Below are 7,609 nucleotides of genomic sequence, written 5' to 3' on the forward strand. Positions count from 1 at the left end.
TGGGAATTAAACTCATGACCTCTGGAAGAGTAGTCAGTGCTCTTAACCGCTGAGCCATCTCTCCAAACCCGTAGATCAATTTTTTCAAAGACAAAAGCCATGTTATGAAATCATTAAGACTATTAATGAAAATTAAGGCAAAACTTCTAGGCCTTTTCAGGGGTAAGTAGGTTTTTTACAGCATGGAAAGTTATTTCTAAATCACATTTCCTGCCATGACTGTGCTAGTGTTAAGGAAGCCACGTTCTCTGGTGTCCACCATTCTGCTAATACTGATATTTCTCTTGTCCTTATTGTCAAGCATGTAGTGCAAGCTTCAACTATTCCCTCTTCTCCTTGTGACTGATTCCAGTTGTGATGTCCAGATGTTTGCAGCTGAGTAGTCTTTCCTGCCTTTTCTAGTGTGATCCATTCATACTCTATAGGTAGAGTGTAGTATGGGCTTCCCATTGGGCAACATTCTTTTTCCCAGCAGGTTCCACTCTCTCTTCTTTCAAGGTTAAACAATGACTGGTCTACAGCCATTCTCTACCATCTCAACTTTGCGTTAGCTCTTGGGTAGCCTGCATACTCTTCAAAATGAAGCTCAGGATTTTCTCTTCCAAAAACCATTGTCTAATCCCACAATTATTATCCTGGGAAGATATTCTTCTCACAGCTATGTTCTGATGAGTTACCCATTCTTTCACAAAGACCAAGAGCCTCTTAGACTCCGTTCTTCATCTCCCTACATTCATAGCATGATATAACAAGCACAAAGCAGTTTCACTTAGTTTGCCGAATTAAAATTCAGTGCATAAGATCATAGATTCTTCACTTCGTGAGTGGCAATTTAAGTTCTGAGTGTATAGACAGACTCTCTTCAGCCTTGGATAATTGTCAGGTTAGAATGTATCAGACAGCAGGGTGACTTGGTTCTGTCTTCATTCAGCCTGACAAGAAGGAGAAAGAAAAGGAAATTAAATCCAATGTTTCCCTATCAACACTTTTCCAGCTCCCCCAACCTGAGCATTGGCAATAAAATAGCAATGCCTGGTATTTGTGTCTCATTTATTAGTCCTCAAAGCATTTCTTTATGCAACACTCATAGAATTGGAGCAAAGGTGAGGGATACTTCAGCCAGGCATTTATCAGGCTAATTTTCAGAGGATAATTAGCAAGTGGGAAATTGAAAATTCTGCCCATCTACTCAATGGATGAACATGTTTTGATTGCTTCACTTTGGATATTATTTTTTTAATTAAATCATAAAATGTATTTAGTTTTGTGCCGAAGATTTGGTGGGCTAACACACGCGAGCGTGTGGCGTGCATACACACACACACACAGAGGCTCTCAGATAGAAAAATCCCTTAGATTTTATCTACTTGTAGAGACATAAGTGGTTTACATCAGGGCTGGAAAGATGGCTCAGCAGTTAAGAGCACTGACTGCTTTTCCAGAGGTCCTGAGTTCAATTCCCAGCAACCACATGGTGGCTCACAACCATCTGTAACGGGATCCGATGCCCTCTTCTGCTGTGTCTGAAGACAGCTACAGTGTACTCACAGACATAAAATAAATAAATAATTTTTAAAAGTGGTTTACATCAGAGATACTCACGATCTACACAACTGGATGCAGTTCAAAAGTATTTAATTGAGAAGGATTTTATTCCTGATCTAGGCTGAGTGGGAAGACTTACAATGAGTCAACCATGCTTGCTATGCATGCAGGTGTTGAAGAGACAGCCCATGCCCTGAATATGTTCCACTCTCTTATTTAATAAGTATGGAAACTGGACCCCAGAGTGTTTACGTGGCTGATTTCAGACACATGGGTCAATTCAGAAAAAAGCAATCATTGGAATAATTTTTCTGCTCCTTGAAGCACATATTCATACACAGAGTCATACTCAAAGCTATAATCTCCAGCTTGGGAAGATGGACTGTTTAAGAACATTTACCCTTAACTGTGAGTCCCGCAAAGGACGTTGTCGTTGTAACTATGGCTATATAGAGTTGAGAGAAGCAAACACAGTTGTTTTTGAAACTTCTGTTTGAAAATTCTCGATGGGAACCACAGCCATGAGCAAGAGAACCTCTAAACATGTTTGTTCCTGTTTGTTCAAATGAGAACATCCCAAAGGGTTCCCTCCCTGTTTCTGTACTGAGAGACATTGTGTCCTCAGGAAGGAACAAAGAAAGAGAGAGAGAGAGAGAGAGAGAGAGAGAGAGAGAGAGAGAGAGAGAGAGAACTTGAGCCTGGGAAAAGCAGAAGTAACCTCTTTTTCTTTTTGCAAAGCCTAAATATGGCAATGTTCATAGAAGGGAATTAATTCACTCCTCATGGTTATCATTTTTATCCACCATGATAGACATTTTCTCTTACACCCCTCCTAACCTCTGAAGGTCCAGATACCTCTCCAGCCAGGATATAGACTGACAAGTACACTGAGAAGGTCCTAACTTGAGAAGGCAAAGGTTTGAAAATTTCCCCGGAAATTTATATCGAAGGAAAATGATCCAATTATTTTAACGTTCCACTCCTGTCCTCTGAAACAGCAAGGCAAATACTGATATAATCCATCAGGAAATATGACTCCGATCAATGTAAAATTGATGTTTTGCTTACATATCAGCCTCATATATAAGTTATAAAAAGAAAAGAGAGAGATTAGCAAAGACTTGACAAACATTGGGAATGGGAAGTTACTTTTCAAGCACAACATTCTTAGTTTGAAAGAAGGAAGTTTTTCTTTTTCTTTTTGTTTTTTTTTCTTTAACTACAGGGTATATAATTTGAACAGTAAGTAAAAATGTTTACTTGTCTAGAGTGTGTTAAGACTGTTTGTGATTTACACATGACTCCGTCCCACAGTGTTCTGAGCAACATCAAACATTTGCAGAAACAACCGATGACACATCTGTAAAGGGTAGGGAGAAAGTGAGCACAGGCCCTTGAGCTGCCCTCCATCCTTGACTGCTTTGGTTATTACTGGGGACCAGCAGGAATCTTTTGAACGCCCCGGCTCCAACTGTGCTTGACTTTGTACGATCAGCTCAGGCTCCTTCTCTGATCTGGTAGCTGCAGCAGGAACAAACAGGAGAGACAACTGTTTCCAATAGCCAGAAAGTAGAATCAGTCTGGGTGTCCGCCATCTGCTGAAAGGGTAATGACAGCATGGTGCATATTCACAATGAACTTTTACTCAGATATGAAGAAAAATGAAATTATGGGTTTTTCAGGTAAGTGAATAAAATTGGAATCAACTATACTGAGTAAGGTAATTTGGTCACGGGGACACACATGCTGTACCGCATTTGCTTGTCCTCTCTCGTGCAAATCCTAAAACTGAGTTTTATGTTCAGCTTGAACTGCTGTAGAAGCCAGGAGACAACAGCAAAACCAATGAAACAAAACCAAAAAGATCATTGGGAGAGAGATGGGGAGGGAGAAAATAGATTGCAGGTGATATGAAAGTAAAGAGGAGAGATTACTGGGGATGGAAAGGGTTACACAAGGAGGGGAGGGGACAGGGAACACTGAAGTGTAAGGGACAAGGATTAATCAAAATAAAACCATATAAAAAGTCAAAAGAAAACATCCTAATTTTAAACCAGTACACACATATATTATACATTTTATATATTTTATTTTATTACACATAATAAATTTTTGTATATTATATAAAATTATAAATATATATATATATCTTTTTTAATGAGTTTGAAAGAAGGTGTCCTATATGGCAGTGAAAAGGTGCTCATAGTCAGGAGCAGTTAGTCATCAAACAAAATCTCCAGTCCGAGGGGTGGAACCCCTCTTTATGAACTGCTGGGGAAGGGACCCCAGAAGCCTGAAGAAATTTTCTTAAGGTGAGAAGGATGTGTTGTGAAACAATATGGTAGATCCGGGGAAAGAGAAGATGCAGGGTATGGACAGCCACTCTGACAGAGCATTTTGTGGGAAGGTAAGTGGAGGTGATCCCATTGCAGGTGTACAGTGTTCATGCATACATATACATACATGTATGTTTGTGGAGGCCAGAGCATGACCTTTGATGTCACTCCTCAGGAGACATCTTGTTTGTTGAGACAGCATCTCTTGCAGGAGCTGAAACTTGGCTAGGAGGCTAGGCTGGCTACCAGGGAGTCTTAGGGATCTGCATGTTTCTAGCTGTGCTTCCAAGTACCTGCCATCAGGGTCAGTGTTGTCTCCTCATGCAGGCTGTTTAATGACCAACGCTGATGTGCCACCAGCTCTTGAGTCACCTCATGGCTTCTCAGCTGTTTTATCAGTAAGCTTTGTGGGGAACCCTTCCATAGGAGCCTAGACTGGTGTGGAATTTAAGCTTAAGTCCCTTTGTTTGAAAATTAAGAATTTCTAGCCAGGGACAATACAGGATTAAACCAAGCATGAGCCCTTCTGAATGTGGGACCCTATGGGACTTAAAAGCCACATACCCATGAAGGTGGCCTGGTCAGAGAAGATAGAATTATTCTCAGGACTGGGTTGGAGTCAGTGACAAGGGTCTTTTATCCTTGTTTGTGGATCAAACTGTCAAACAAACAAAAACTACATCTATTTTCTATTCTTTGCTAGAGGAGTACCCTCTCTCAACAACAACATACAGCAACATTCATTAATCATTCCAAAACAAAAATCCTTAGGTGTTTCATATATAAATAGTTCATCTCCCCTCTCACCACCTCTCTCCCTCCCTCTCTCTCTCTCTCTCTCTCTCTCTCTCTCTCTCTCTCTCTCTCTCGTGTGCATATGTGTACATGCACCTGTACACATGCACATTAAAGTCAATATGCACATGAGGAAGACTCTAGAATCTAGGAACATTGTTAATGCTTCCATTTGTCCCTCCTCCCATAGACAGGGGAGCTATTTCTCTCTGTCGAGTATATATGGAAATCACTGAGCTTGGCCAACCAGAGAGGGCCACTGGATTCATGTGTACCCAGAGGTTTTATTGAGGGTCAATCATGCAGTCATAACTGAGGGACCATGTGGATGACCTTTGGTCTCCAGTTCTACACACCACACTAATAAATTTGGTCTCCCCTTCTTGGGAGGTAGAGTGGATAGCACGTGGTCTAGAGCTCAGTGGAAAATCTTATTGTTAGAGTTCAGCACAGCCCATGTAAGCAAAGATGTTCTTAGACAGGACATGCAGTGGTGGGGAGGCGGGAGAAATATGGTGTAGAGCATCTCTGGTAACCAAAGGTAAGACAAACAACTCTTAAGGCCAGATTAGTTACAGATGGGGACACTTGGGTCACCTTACTGATTTGTGATCCCAGTTATCTTACTTTTTCTGTTTATTTCAGAACTTGACCGTCGATCGGCTTTTCAACCCTCATATTCAAAGATGCACCTCATTTGCTGCTCAAGATGCTGGAGTGGTAGAACAGACACATGTCCGGGTCACCCCAGGGAGTCTCAGGTATCTATAGTTGACCTTCAGTGATGTCACAGTGATTTCCCAAGCACCAATTCTGGAATTATCACTTGTTGTAGAGCTACAATAAAATGTGAGTCGTATTTGTTTTCCACCAAACACGAATGTTTACTGAAAAGAATAATTCAGACATATTAGTTAATATTTACATGTACACGCCTTTGCTTCACTAAGAGGAAAAGCACATGACGGCATCAGGACATGGACTGCAACAATATAGAAACAAAGCCGCCATGTTGTCGTAGGAGCAGATCTGTGAGTGTAGAAGGCCAGCGCTGAAATTTCCAGGTGTTGTGCCCCATTGCCACAAATAATACAGAGACGTGGGTATAATTATAGGGGAAGGGATGGTTTATTCTGGAGGAGATAGACAAGGCCTCCTCCCCTGTGGCCTGGCCCCAAGAAGGCAAGAAGAGAAAGCGCTGAGGTGACCACAGTCCCAGTGACTTTAAAAAAAATTAATACTTTAAAATTTTAATTAAAATATAATTACATCTTTCCCACTTCTCTTTTCTACCTCCAATCCCTCTGATATTTCTTCCCTCTAATTTTTCCTATGTACTCCATCCCTCTAACATTCATGGCCCCTTTCCTTTGATTATCATCGCTATACATGTATATGCATAAATATATAAATATAGCCCGTCAAATCCACTTAGTGTTACTTGTGTTCAAGGTTGAATGCTTGGTATTGGATAAGTATTTAGGGACTTCAGCATTGAGAAAGACTAATTCTCCCCTCTCAGGAGTCATTAGTTTCCTGTAGTTCTTTGTCTAGGGACCCCATGAGAGCCCCGCCCCAACCTTCCACAATAGCATATCTGTTGGTGTTATTGCTCAGATCTTGTTTAGACAGCGATATTGTAGAAATGTCCTGGGTGAGGTTTCCCGTCACTTTTGGTGACATAATCCCACATCATACTTCCTGGGTATTACCAACCTCTCCCAGGTTCATATATATATATATATATATATATATATATATATATATATATATATATATATATATATATGAATATACATCATATTATATTATGGACAGATTCAAATGGAAACTCAAGGACAGTTTTACTAGAGTTTAAAAGAAAACTCTAAGGCAGGCAAGCTGTAAATCTTAACACATGTCTGGAGGAGAGAAGGGGAAAAGATCCATGGCATTTAAGCTGGCATGGAAGTCAGGCATATGGGGGAGAGGCAGTCACATGACGTCAAGTGGGAGCTTTAGAGAAAGGGTAAAGGATCAGAAAGGGCATACCTAGCTTCTGGCTAGCTTGTAAAAGGAAGACGTAGGGAAAAGGAAAGTTACATCTTTCTTACCTTGGGCCCCAGAAAGGTGGTCAGACCCAGCTGACCCTCATGGTGCTTTATTGCAGGGCCTGCAACAGGAGTGGCCAATCCAGGAAGGAAAAGCACAGTATCATATTAAAAGGATAATTATTCTGCCTAACTCCTTAGCATGGCTTAGAGTGAGCCTTCTTTCCTACAGGTGGTTGCCTGAATAATTGACCTGGACTAACTAAAATGTTGGGTTTCCACCCAGGCCAGAGGTCATATTCTCTTGGACCGAAGGAGCTTTTTCTTAGTGGCCTTTATTGTTACTTTAACATGTTGACCTCCAACTGTGCACTCTGGCATGTACATGTTTATGTGTATGTACTTGGGTACACACACACACACACACACACACACACACACACACACACACACATACACGCACACACACAATAAATACAAACAATTAAATAGTTAAAGAGACCAAATTTGCATGGCAGATTGTTTGAAGGGATAGACACACTTCAAATATTATAAGAACACATTTATACTTTATATTGTACATAAGAGTCTGATACATGACCCTTGAAGGACATTTGCACAGGTAGAAAAGTATGTGGGTTTCCTGGTGAGTGGAATTACAGTGAATGGCAAATTTGTCTTTTGGAATAAGCCATAAAAACATGAACACCCTGAGTTGTCCACTAGCAGAGCCTACATACTCCAAACCAATTAAACACTAACAACAGAAGAAATAGTACCTAGCAAGATCACCGAAGTTAAGAGAAAGCAAGAGAACTCTCAGCAGACAGGGTTAATGATTGTAGACGTGTGCTGGCCTTGTTACAACATGAATATGTGACTGGTGGTCGACAGTTCACGTAA

This window comes from Rattus norvegicus, chromosome 9, assembly GCF_036323735.1.
Source record: "Rattus norvegicus strain BN/NHsdMcwi chromosome 9, GRCr8, whole genome shotgun sequence".
Taxonomy (NCBI): domain Eukaryota; kingdom Metazoa; phylum Chordata; class Mammalia; order Rodentia; family Muridae; genus Rattus; species Rattus norvegicus.